General features: G+C 31.9%; 1 long non-coding RNA gene, 1 other non-coding gene and 1 pseudogene across 2 annotated transcripts; 1 reads left to right on the top strand and 2 right to left on the bottom strand.

Annotated features, from left to right (window-relative positions):
• Positions 1 to 9,662: 9,662 nt before the first annotated feature.
• On the bottom strand, positions 9,663 to 11,151 carry LOC123219237. Its single transcript, XR_006502834.1, has 2 exons — positions 10,873 to 11,151; positions 9,663 to 9,947 (listed from the first exon to the last, which is right to left on the bottom strand). It is a non-coding gene; the product is annotated as an uncharacterized LOC123219237 (long non-coding RNA).
• On the bottom strand, positions 10,861 to 10,963 carry LOC123219855. The gene has a single exon (XR_006502933.1). It is a non-coding gene; the product is annotated as a U6 spliceosomal RNA (small nuclear RNA).
• Positions 11,152 to 11,719: 568 nt separating the features above from the next.
• Positions 11,720 to 13,655, top strand: LOC123219235 (annotated as a pseudogene).

Raw genomic sequence — 13,655 nt, 5'->3', positions numbered from 1 at the left:
GGCTGATAAAGAGTTGAGAAAGATGTACGATCAGAAAATAGAAATGTCATGACACTCATACATGCATAAATCATAATGAGTGAATCATATATGTATAGTAAGGAAATGAATAAATGTGTGAAAGAAAAAAATTATGATATGTGTTAAATGCGTGTTCTGTGTCAATTATTTTGTTGTAAATAGTTCAGACACGCTGAATATGAAAAAAATTAGAAAAGATTAGTACTAGTATAAAATGCTTTAGGTGTTGAGTATGATTTTCTTACTGAGCTATAGTCGCTCACTTCGTTTAATTTAATATTTTACAGGTAAAGAAATGCAGCAAAGGTTCCCGGGCAGCACTAGTGAGACATGAGGCTGAAGGATGAAGGCACCATATTGTTGTTGATTTATATGTTTTGATGTATATGTGAATATATGCATATATATAAATATACTTGATGTAGATATTGGTGGATATGTATATATTTTTGTTTCCTATATCCATATATATATATATATGATTTTGTATAGTTATATCTATATATATGTATATATATACGACTAGTTATGAAAATTGATTATAAAGTTCTGTGGGTGATAATTTTTATAATGATTATTATTATGTACTTATTGTAGTAATTGTGATTAAGTTGATGAAAATCCAGTCGGTTGGTAGGACTGGTTTATGTGAATTGTTAATTGGGAGTGTTACAGGGCATAATTAGAAAAAGAGAAAAAAAATTTCCCGGCCCTCTAAAATAGGGAAACTCATGCCATTTCTCTGTAACACACCCAATGGTTAGGAGAGGTTACAACTTGATATTCGAAAAGATTAAATATTGGATTTTGATATTCCATAAATCCAAGTTCAATTGGGATATAATGACGGAAGGATTAGACTACATGGTAAGTGTGAGTAAGAAAGGTTCATTTAACATTATGTGAAATTTGTACTTCATTGTGATGTAGGGGTCATGGGACATTGCTAGATGACACCATATGATTAGTGGGAGCTTCGTTTTGTAGCGGAAAACAAAATATATTGGTTAATGACCGTTTTGAGTTATACAATGATATAATGAAACGTATCGTCCGATATAATGTCCACGACTACGTTACTATGAACCTTGAAGGTCACACCCATATTTCAAAGAAGAAAATGGTGTTATGAAAATGAAAATATTTATCCATGATTGGGTAGCACTTTTTGAGGATAAAAAAATTGTGTTTTTCAAATAAAATTCGGAAAATGGGCAAAATTATCATTTTGTACTTTTTAAATTGTTTAAAAAGTTATAATGAATAATTTCGGGCACTAATTATTCAATATGTGTCAAATTCTAATATATCTTAATTATCAACCAATGAGAATTGAACACATATTTTAACTTAATAAATATCAAGTTTTAGTTTAATAAAAGAGAGAAAAATATAGAAAAATATTACATTTTCTCTTCTTCTTCTTCTTTTGTCGGGAAAAGCACCATTTTTCTTCCTTGAAGGGTGCAAGTCAAGAGATCACTTATTTTAGTGATTTAAGCTTTCAAACTTCAAATCAACTTACAAGGTACAAGGTAGTTTATATGTTTCTATGTTTTATTTCTTGAAACAACATATAAATTTTATATTACTATTATTATATATGATGTGAACATGATCTAAAAATTCTAATTTTCTTGCCAAAATCCTTCAAATGGTATCAAAGCAAGAGTTTGATCTTTGAATGACAAGAACATCCCATAATTTTAGGTGTTTGGAAATGTTAGTGACCAAAACCTAAGATATAAGTTTTGTTATGTGTGATTGGCTCAGACCAAGTGTACATATATTATTAGGAATGTTTTAATAGCATTTGGAAAGTTTTAAATTGTTGAAATTGTGTTAGATAACTTTTGACATAATTAAAAAAAACCCTAATTTTAAAAATTTGAGTGTTTTTAAAATTAATTGTTTAATCATGATTTATACGTGATTGTTATGATATACACATTAATTTTAATCTTGACTTTACATGGGAATGTGTTTTTAAGAAACTTAGTTTGTGTGACTTGGTGAAGGGCATGAACAAGTTATCATGATTTTCATGTGTTTGGTTGATGGAAATAATATTCAATGTTGATTGAATTGTTACTAGTTCATTAAACTAGTGTTTGACTTGGTTTGATTAAGAATTGAATTCTTGATAGCTTGGATTGGATAAATTACTTTATGAGTAACCATATTCATGCTTGAATAATTATTGCATAGTGAGATGGATTATGTTTGAGTGATGAATAATTCATATATGTCATGATTTGGTGAAATGCATGACACTTGTGAATTTGGCTCACATTAGGCATGTGTTATGTATTTATTTTACAACTTGTCATTCTAAAATCTATTTATGTTTAAGTATGAATTAAACTATGTTTAGTGAGATTTTGGTGAACTTGGTATGTGTTTTGAAAACATTAAGAGTTAGGGTTTCATGGTTGGTTTCAAGAAAAATGCAATATAAAATTTTGGTTAAATTACTTTGTTTACTTATTATGGTTTGATCTTGTAGACACCAAACATTGGATGTGTTTGTGTTTTAGCAAACTTGAATAAAATGTATGAAGTACGGTAATTATTTGTTAAGTTTACCAAATTACAAATTTAATTTCTATGTTTGAATGTTTGACTATGGTGTTACAAATATTAATATGATGCCCAAACTATCATGTTATTATAGGTATATGTGATAGTATTAATGTGTGACATGTGTATGTTATATATGAGACATTGTGACATGGTAAACATCAAACATCTAAATGCTTAATATTATGTATGCTAGATTGAAATGGGCTTAACATATTGGATATGTTTGTTGTCTTAGATACATAAATAAAAACTCAAGTTTGCTAGTCTAAAATTAAGTTATAAGATATTGGATGTCTTACAAGCAAGATCAACCTAATGTACATTTTAGATATGTGATATGCTAAGTTGTATGAAAATATGATTTCTTTTGATTATTGAATAATATAGTTGATATGTGTTCAATAGCATGCCTAAGTTTTATGTTTTATGTTATCATGTAATTTATTTATGACATATAACACATAGTTTTGTGTTTTAGAGAACTAAAACTTTTAGGCATGAAATATTCTTACAATACCATTTAGAATATTAGAAAAGTTTTCAATAACATAAATTGTAAGAATATGGTTTAGTAACATGTCTTAGGTGACAAATACGTATCCAAAGATACATATTAGACTACCCAAGATATAAAATGAACCTAATTAATAATAATAAAATATTTCTCAAATTTTCAATATCAAATTTGAGCTTTCCATTATGGGTTGATTAGGTTACGTCATAAGGCTAGAAATCCTAGATTTCTATTATGTGACGGATACTATGTCATATGATGTAAAATTAGTCGATTGGTGTCTAGAGTACTATTTATGTCATTCCTTTGATTCTATTATGTGCGAGAGTGATGGGGTATTATATCTGGAAAGCAAGATGGGTTGAATTTGACTAGTTTAGAGTGCTTAGATTTATTATATGCGGTGCTCAAAGCTAAAAGCTCATATGAATCATAACTTGCATTTAGAATGTAAAATGAAATCGATTCCTACTTATTGAGCTTGACGGACTTAGATCTATTATGTGCGGTTTGTCAAGTTTGATAAAAATTTGATTCTCTACTAGAAAGTGATCCAATGAACTTTCTAAATCTTCAGTCAGGCAAGTATAAGATTTGAATAAAATAGTGGAAGCTAATAAGATTAGGTTTATTGGTAATTTCGAATGAATTTATTATTTCTTGTAGCATTCTCTCTTGTGATCTAAAATCTCAAAATGTCAACAGCAAACAATATACTCTTGAAATTGATAAGCTCGCATGTGTTTATTGGTCCCAATTTTAAGGATTGGCTAAGAAATCTGACAATTGTTCTCAATCTTGAAAAGTTAGCTTATGTCTTGGAGGCACCTTTACCAGTAGTAGTGGACCCTGATGACCCTAAGGAAAAGCAAAAGGCTTATGCTGAATGGGTAGATGCTGACTTACGAGTTTACAGTTATATGCTGACTTACGAGTTTACAGTTATATGCTGACATAAATGAACTTTGAACTTCAAACTCGGTTTGAGAACATGAAAAGTACATATGAAATTATCACTACTTTAAGACAATTATATAGTGAAAATGCTCCAATGAAGGAATATAATTTGATGACTTCACTATTCAGTATGCGACTTAAGAAGGGCATTTCCCTAGATGATCATGTTATTAAAATGATTAACAAGACTGGGGAGTTACAAATTATGGGCACAAATTTAACACATAATGTTCAGGTGAATTTGATTCTCTATTCACTCCCTCCAACTTTTAAGCCGTTTATTACAAATTATAATCTCAATAGGATTGAGCGCACTCTCCCTAAGCTTTTCAATGATATTCAAGAATTTTATAATAATGAGAAGAAAAGGAAAACACCAGCTGAGTTTCTAGCTACCTTTGCCAGGAGAGGCAAGCTCAAAAGCCTTGAAGGAGAGGTTCACAGATGGGATTTGGTGGACCAAAATTACAAAGAAAAGGTTTTAAGAAAACCACTACCAGGCCTTCTAGGATGAAGGGTTCTGACATCACGCTATCACGTTCTCAGCGTCCACAACAATCTGTTCCACAGAAAGAAAAGAAGTAGGAGAAGAGCAATTGTTTTTATTGCAATCAATAGGGCATTGGAAGAGGAACTGCCCTCTATACCTTGATGATCTGAGAAAAAACAAAGCAGGTACATATCAATGTTATGTAATTGAATTTGAATTAAATGTTAATTCAAACATAGATCTCTAGATATTAGATTCTACTGCAACTTCATATGTTTGTGCTTATTTACAACATCTACAGAATATTTCTGCCTTGAGATGTGATGAGATCACACTAAGACTGGCTAATAGGACACGAGTTTTCGTAGAAGCTGTAGGCGTATGTAGTGTACAGTTACCTACTAGGCATATAATAACTTTGTATAAAACTTTGTATTTTGCTAATGCCACCAAGAATATCATCTTTATTCCAGTTTTGTGTAAAAATGGTTATCAGTTTATATTTACTGGAAATGAATATCTAATTTATTTTGGGAATAGATTAATAGGAAATACTATCAATACAAATGGTTTGTATGTGGTAAAATTTGATTTACATAGCACCATGTATTTCAAATCATCTAAAAGAACTAGAGAACATATAAATCCAATAGTTCTATGGCATCACAGATTTGGTCATATTGGAGAGGATCGGATTCAACAATTAGGAGAAAGTGGACTTTTAAGTTCATTGGGTTCAGAACCGTATTCTACTTGTGAATCTTGTCTTCGAGGAAAAATGATCAAGCTTCTGTATAAGAATAAAGGGGAGCAAACCAAAAATATATTAGAGTTGATACACACTGATGTGTGTGGCCCCTTTAATTAAATGGCCCGATGAGGTTTTTCATATTTCATTACCTTTATCGATGATTATTCTCAATACAGGTATTTGTATTTGATGAAATATAAATCTAAAGCTTTTGAAAAGTTTAGAAAGTTTCAAAAGGAAGTAGAAAACCAGACTGGAAAGAATATTAAAGTTTTACATTTAGATCGTGGAGGTGAATACTTGAGTACAAAATTTCAAGAGTTCCTAAGAGACAAAGGAATACTATCTCAGTTGACTCTGTCATTTACACCACAACATAATGGTGTGTCTGAATGGAGAAATCGTACTTTGTTAGATATAATACGATTTATAATGAGTTTTACTGATTTGCCAGTTTATTTATGGGGATATGCTCTTCAAACAGTACTACATGTATTGAATAAAACACCATCAAAGTCCATTCGAAAGACACCATACGAATTATGGTATGACAGACTTTCAAGTGTAAACTACCTGAAAATCTAAGAATATCTAACATTTATCAAAGTGGTTAGAACTGATAAACTAGAGTCCTGAACAGAAAAAGGTCGATTCATCGGGAATCCAAAAAAAAGTTTAGGATATTATTTCTATTTTCACTCTGATAAAAGAATTATGGTCAGTAGAAATGCATATTTTCTTAAGAAAGAGTTCTTAGAGGAAGATGGTGTAGATAGAAAAATTGTGCTCGAAAAAGAGTCTAGAGAGCCCGTAACCAAGCCTATTCAGGTAAATCCTCGAGGTATACAATCACTTATACCAACTATAATGGCTTAAATAAGAAAGTCTATTAGAGTGTCTCAACCTCCCAAAAGATATGAATTTCTGACAGAAAGAGATTTTGAATCGCTTCCAATAGGAGAAACTAAACATCTAGAGGATTCAAAAACTTACCAAAAGATAATACTGGATATTAACTCTAACAGATGGCTAGAGGCAATGAATTCATAAATTGAATCTATGAATACCAATCAAGTATGGACACTCGTTGATCCACCTGATGGAATAATTTCGATCGGATGTAAATGGATCTTCAAGAGGAAAATTGGCAAGGATGGAAAAGTTGAAACTTATAAAGCTCGATTGGTAGCTAAAGGTTATACTCAAAAACAAAAGTTGGATTATGAGGAGACCTTTTCACTAGTCGCGATGCTTAAATTCATCAGAATTCTGTTAGCTATTGCAACACACTATGATTATGAGATATGGTAGATGAATATTAAAACTACTTTTCTCAATGGGTATATTGAAGAAAATATTTATATGGAGCAACCAATAGGTTTTGTATCCGCTACTGAGAGGCATAAAGTGTGCAAACTATATCGATCTATATATGGATTGAAACAAGCTTCAAAAAGCTAGAATATCCGGTTTGATGAAGCAATTCGAGTATTCGATTTTATTAAAAATCTGGATGAGTCGTGTGTTTATAAATTGGATAGAGATAAAATTATCGTTTTCGTAGTCTTGTATGTAGATGACATATTATTAATTGGAAACGATATTGGCACTATGACTGAGGTTAAGTTATGGGTAGCGAATTCTTTTTCTATGAAGGATCTTGGAGAAGCAACCTATATTCTAGGTATTTGCATCTATAAAGATAGAGCGAAAGGATTAATAAGTTTATCTCAAAAGTTGTATATAGAGAAAGTGTTGAAACGCTTTTATATGCAAGACTCTAAGAGAAGTCTTCTACCGTTTCCTCATGAAAAACATCTATCAAAAGATGTGTCCAAAGACTGATGAGGAGCGACAACGAATGTGTGAGGTGTCATATGCTTGGGCAGTATAAAGTCCCATGTATGTTATATTATATACATGACCAGACATTACTTTTGCAGTTAATGTAGTAAGCAAATATCAGTCAAATCCTAGAGAAAGACACTGAACAGTAGTAAAAACCATCCTGAAGTATTTAAGAATGATCAAGGAGTTGATACTGGGTTATAGGGGTTCAAAGTTGATGCTCAAAGGATACTCAGATTCTGATTTCCAGTCAGATGTAGATGATAGAAAGTCTAGGTCTGTATTTATTTTTGTTTGTAATGGAGGCACAATCAGTTGAAAAAGTGTCAAACACTCGACTACTGCAAACTCTACTGTAGAAGCTGAGTATATTATTGCTTCAGAAGCTGTGAAAGAGACCGTTTGGATGTGTAAATTTGCCACAGAGTTGGGCATGATTCCTCAGATGAGTCAACCAGTAATTATATTCTGTGACAATACTGGTGTCATTGCATAGGCAAAGGAACCAAGAGCACATCAAAGGTCAAAGCATATTTAATGAAAATATCACATCTTGAGAGAATTCGTTAGAGTTGGAGATATTGTCATTCAGAAGATTGCTTCGGTGGACAATCTTGCAGACCCACTAACTAAAGCATTAACATAAAGATTGTTAGACCAACATCTAGAGAGGATGGGCATTAGGTACTACAACGATTAACTTTAGTGCAAGTGGGAGTTCTTGTTAGAATATGCCCTAAAAACTAATGGCTTTAATTGATTTTAAGGGTTGTATATCTTGCATATACATTATTAATAAAAGAAGAGTTCTGTCATACTTCACATGTTTTCTACGTCACTTTTAATCTATGTTGTAGTTGTATATTACATCTATATTCGCTACATGCATGCGACATGTGAAAGGTCCCAATAAGTTTTAATAAACGTCATCAAATCGTTTTCTGCATAGGCAATCTGTTTGGGCAATAGTATTGCATAGTGGGTGTGTGCTATATCACCACAGTATATCAATAAATGATATTAGACATAGTGGATATACACATGAGTAAACAATGAAATCATTTGATGGTTAAAAAACTGATCAAAGGTTATTATATTATATTGTTTATCGAACGTGACTACTGAACGATGATCACATGAGCATTAATATGTAGTCAATGATACATCGTAAATCATACTAGTATATAGATCCTTTGACTTAAGATATCACAGTTGTACTTTTTTTCAGAACGTATGGTTCATATGGTATATACCATGAGGCTAATCATGTCTCGTTTAGAAGCCGTTTTGATCATATGTTGCTTAAATGAGAGGACAAGTGATGATCATACAGGGATCTATCAACTCGACTGCTCCTAAGTTCTCATACGAATATCAAGAAATATGCAAATCTAAAACATTGGCTACTGTAAATAAAAGACCACATGAAAAGAGTTTCGATGTGGCACGTTATGATGTATGACTTGATATTTAAAAAGGCTAAATATTGGATTTTGACATTCCATGAATCCAAGTTCAATCGGAATGTAATGATGAAAAGATTAGACTACATAGTAAGTATGAGTAAGAAATGTTCATTTAACATTATGTGAAGCTTGTACTTCATTGTGATGTAGGGGTCATGGGATATTGCTAGATGACACCACATGATTAGTGGGAGCTTCGTTTTGTAGTGGAAAACAGAGTATATTGGTTAACGACAATTTTGAGTTATACAATGATATAATGAAACGCATCGTCCGATATAGGATCCACGACTACATCACTATGAATCTTGAAGGTGACACCCATATTTCAAAGAAGGAAATAGTGTTATGAAGCTGAAAATATTTATCCATGGTTGGGTAGCATTTTTCGAGGATAAAAAAATTGTGCTTTTCGAATAAGATTTGAAAAAGGGGCAAAATTGTCATTTTACATCTTTTAAATTGTTTAGAAAGTTATAATGAATAATTTTGGGCACAAATTATTCAACATGTGTCAAATACTAAATTCTCTTAATTATCAACCAATGAGAATTGAATACATGCTTTAACTTGATAAATATCAAGTTTTAGTTTAATAAAAGAGAGAAAAATATAAAAAAATACTACATTTTCTCTTCTTCTTCTTCTTTTGCCGAGATAAACACCATTTTTCTTTCATTTTTCTTCTTTGAAGGGTGCAAGTCAAGAGATCACTTATTTTAATAATTTGAGCTTCCAAACTTCAAATCAACTTACAAGATACAAGGTAGTTTATATGTTTTTATATTTTATTTCTTGAAACAACATGTAAATTTTATATTACTATTGTTACATATGATGTGAACATGCTCTAAAAATTCTAATTTTCTTGCCAAAATCCTTCATGCACAACTAAAGTTGAATGGTTTATTGTAACTCTCTTAGGCCTTCCAGTGGTTCCTACAATAGAGAAACAATCAAGCCAGAATCTGATCTTCAAAGGTAGAATTTTGCATGAGTTAAGGGCTTATTTGAGAGAAACAAGACAGAAAATATCTAAAAGTCACAGATTTACATAATATGGAAATTGTGTTAGCTAAAATTGGACTAGTTAAAAGCAGAGACAGCAACAATGTCACCAGATCGGACACCAAGTTGAAGTACGTGCCAAGCTCAACATGCCATAAACGCACTTCTTACCAGTTTTGAGGCAGTTGCAAGAGATGTTGATCACAGAATTCTGCTTAAGCATGGCAAGGCAGCTCAAACAGTGGCAAGTGTGCGTGTGAGAGTAATTGAACATTGTGATTGCAGGTAAATCAGGAATTTTTGGAAAATCTGTTTACCATAGAAGACTGAAGAAATGTCAGTGTCTTAAAAAGTAAGAAATTAATGAAAAAAATGAAGAATTTGTATACAGAAAATATATTTATGGATTTCGTTGATAACTAACAAGGCAACATACATCAGTCTGTCAAATTACGAGGTTGGAGCAGGGCCAAGTAGGGCAAGAAATTTTAGATGACGGGAAATCAAAAGAAACATAACAGCATCACTACAAAAAATACAACTTTTAAGAGAATTGTAATGTCATTAATTTTCCACGATAGGGGCAAAAATTGAGCTGAAATCCAAGGAAAACTCCAAAATAATTTTTGAATCCATTCACAACAAGGTGGCAGAGAATTTCTCAACAACAATCAAAGCATTTGAAAAGATTTGTTTGTTCCCAATCTCATTGAGCAAAATGATCAAGTGAAAGGAAGACAAATCTGTGTGTTGAAAACAAACAACATGCAGAGTACAGAAGCTATAGTGAATTGAGTGATTAAAGGGCGATCAAATTCTGTTAAAAAGATAATTCAGAAATGTCAACCCAACAACACCTTATGATCGGTATGAAAAACAAGCACATAAAATCAGAAATGACATTAAATTTAGCATGCAGCTATCAAATACCAAACCCAGAAACACAAAACATTCAAACCCAGTACAAAATCAAACCATTGTGAGAAACCCATCTCAAAATTCATACAAAATAATCAAACCCAGTTCAAGTTCAAACTAGTGTGAGAAACCCAGCTCATAAAATCAGCAATGAACGGTTTAAAACACATTAAAATTAGCACGCAACTATCAAATACCAAACCCGGAAACACTAAACATTCAAGCCAAACCCAGTTCAAAATCAAACCCTTGTGAGAAAACCGGCTCAAAATTGATACGAAATAATCAAACCCAGAAGCGAGAAAAAAATTTGGACCATTTCTCGATTTTTGCGTGTCATCCTTGCGCAGGGGCCATGCTAATCTTCTCTGTATCGTTCCAATTTTATCGGATGTCTCCGAAGAGACAACTGCTAGCCGCCTTGTTCTTGGTTATAATTTATTCAACTATTTTCCAACTGGATGATGTAGGATGGATATTGTATAATTTAAATATTTTATTTAAATTTATGAGAAATAAATATAAAGAATTCAATCATCTGTAGTTTTCATTATCCAAAAACAATTCTAAAAACAAAAATGGCAGTCATGATCAGAAAAGTATCCAGGGACATGTGACCATTCTCATTATTTATTTCTTGTCAAAGAGGTAACCTGTTGAAGGAAAATAGAAGTTGTCTAATTAAGAATATTCAAAGTTTGACATCTTATTTTCTTCAACTAAATAGGATTATAAACAGACATATTTGGTTTCTAACCAGATGACTCGTTATACATATAAAGTGATCAGCAACCTACCCATTACACTGCAGAGAGTCTTCCCATTGTTTTTATATATTTCATAGCAAAATAATATTATTTACTGATGTTTCAAAGAATTAGTTGTGACTGTATAATTTAAATATTTTATTTAAATTTATGAGAAATCAATATAAAGAATAATCTAATTTAATTCAATCATCTGTAGTTTTTATTATCCAAAAACAATTCTAAAAACAAAAATGGCAGTCATGATCAGGAAAGTATCCAGGGACATGTGACCATTCTTATTATTTATTTCTTGTCAAAGAGGTAACGTGTTGAAGGTAAACAGAAGTTGTCTAATTAAGAATATTCAAAGTTTGACATCTTAATTTCGTCAACTAAATAGGATTATAAAAAGACCTGCAAAATCATCAGCAACAAATTTATAACAACATCTTTGAGCTCATCTCTCTCGTATTTACTGCCACTTACTATTAATCTTTCTTTCTGATTTCTCTACCCACAATATTGATGTCAGGCTTTGAACAAGAGAAGCAAAGGCAGAGAGCTTTTGGATGGGCAGCTTCTGACTCTTCAGGAATTCTTCATCCTTTCCATTTCACTAGAAGGTCAGTCACTCTTTTTAACTTGTACAAATATAATATTTTCTTACAAATGAGTAAGATTTTGTTATGCAATTAATTATGCAGGGCCAATGGTGACAGTGATATAACAATCAAGATCCTATATTGTGGTATTTGTCGAACTGATTTTGACACTGTTAAGAATACCTATGGAATTTCTCTCTATCCTGTCCTCCCCGGGTAAACTTAAATCATATTTCATTATTTACTATCAAATTTGCGATCCCATATGAACTGAGTACTTGTCTATTCTTTACAGACATGAGATTGTGGGAGAGGTGATCCAAGTGGGTACCAAAGTGCAGAAATTTAAACTAGGAGATAAAGCAGGAGTGGGTTGTTTTGTAGGTTCATGTGGCAGCTGCTATGGTTGCCAAAACCACTTGGAAAGCTATTGTCCCAAGAGCATCACCACCTACACAATCTTCGACAATGGTGGAGACAAAAACTACGGCGGATATTCGGATACTCTTGTGGTCGATCAAAACTTTGCCGTTCATATTCCTGAAAATTTGGCATTAGAGGGAGTTGCTCCATTGCTTTGTGCAGGAATTACAGTTTTTAGTCCCATGAAATATTTTGGACTTGACAAAGAAGGAATGCATGTGGGTGTGGTTGGTCTTGGTGGATTAGGGCATCTTGCGGTTAAGTTTGGAAAGGCATTTGGGATGAAGGTGACTGTGATTAGTACATCACCCAACAAGAAGATTGAGGCAATTCAACAACTTAAAGCTGATTCCTTTCTTGTTAGTCATGACATGGACCAAATGCAGGTAATTTAGCTTCGGCTTTGTTGAGATTTTTCTTCATTATTTCTTCTTGTAGCTGTTGGAATTCACAACAAAATTTAGAATAACCCTTCATAATTAAATTACCATCTTTATAAACCTTCTTTGGTTGTGCAAAAATATCGTGTTATGGTGTAAGAAATGATTCTTATTAACAATTTTGAATTGAGAATAAAATAATATCTAATTAAATAATGATATTTCATTATCATTAGTATACAAATTAGTATTTATTATTAGTAAACAAATCTTGCTTCTTGTTCTTAATAAGTGCTTATATATAAATAAATAATATATGATGTAGGATGCTATGGGCACTCTAGATGGTATCATTGCCACAATCTCTCCAACTCAATCTCTATTACCATTACTTAATCTCCTCAAACTTAATGGAAAGCTAATATTACTAACACCACCTGATCTACACAAGCCAATCGAGATTCCGATTATGCCTTTATTTTCTGGTAAGCAAACTTTAATATTTTTCTTTGTTTATACCTCTTTATAAATTAATTTCTTTGAAAAGATGGCTAGGAGAAATTATAAAAAATTTTAATAAGTGCAGGTAGAAGAACAATTTCAGCAAGCATGGCAGGGGGAATGAAGGAGACACAAGAAATGATAGATTTTGCAGCAAAACATAACATTACAGCTAATGTTGAAGTAATTTCAATGGATTATGTAAATACTGCCATGGATCGTTTGCTAAAGGAAACGTTCGTTATCGATTTGTCATCGACATTGCAAATACTCTCAATCCTTAGCTTCAAAGAAACTTTACCCACCTTAAATTCAAATAAATGATTTGTTGTCGATTAATTTATTTCTATTTCATTAGGGTTCATGTTAGTTGGATTGAGAGTATTTGGTTTTGTTGTGTTGATACTTTGTATATGTATACAAAATTCATAGAGTTTATTGTAA

The sequence above is a fragment of the Mangifera indica genome, chromosome 6 (assembly GCF_011075055.1).
Source record: "Mangifera indica cultivar Alphonso chromosome 6, CATAS_Mindica_2.1, whole genome shotgun sequence".
NCBI lineage: Eukaryota > Viridiplantae > Streptophyta > Magnoliopsida > Sapindales > Anacardiaceae > Mangifera > Mangifera indica.
Note: the sequence above shows the minus strand (reverse complement) of the source record. Positions and strands in the feature narration are given on the sequence as shown.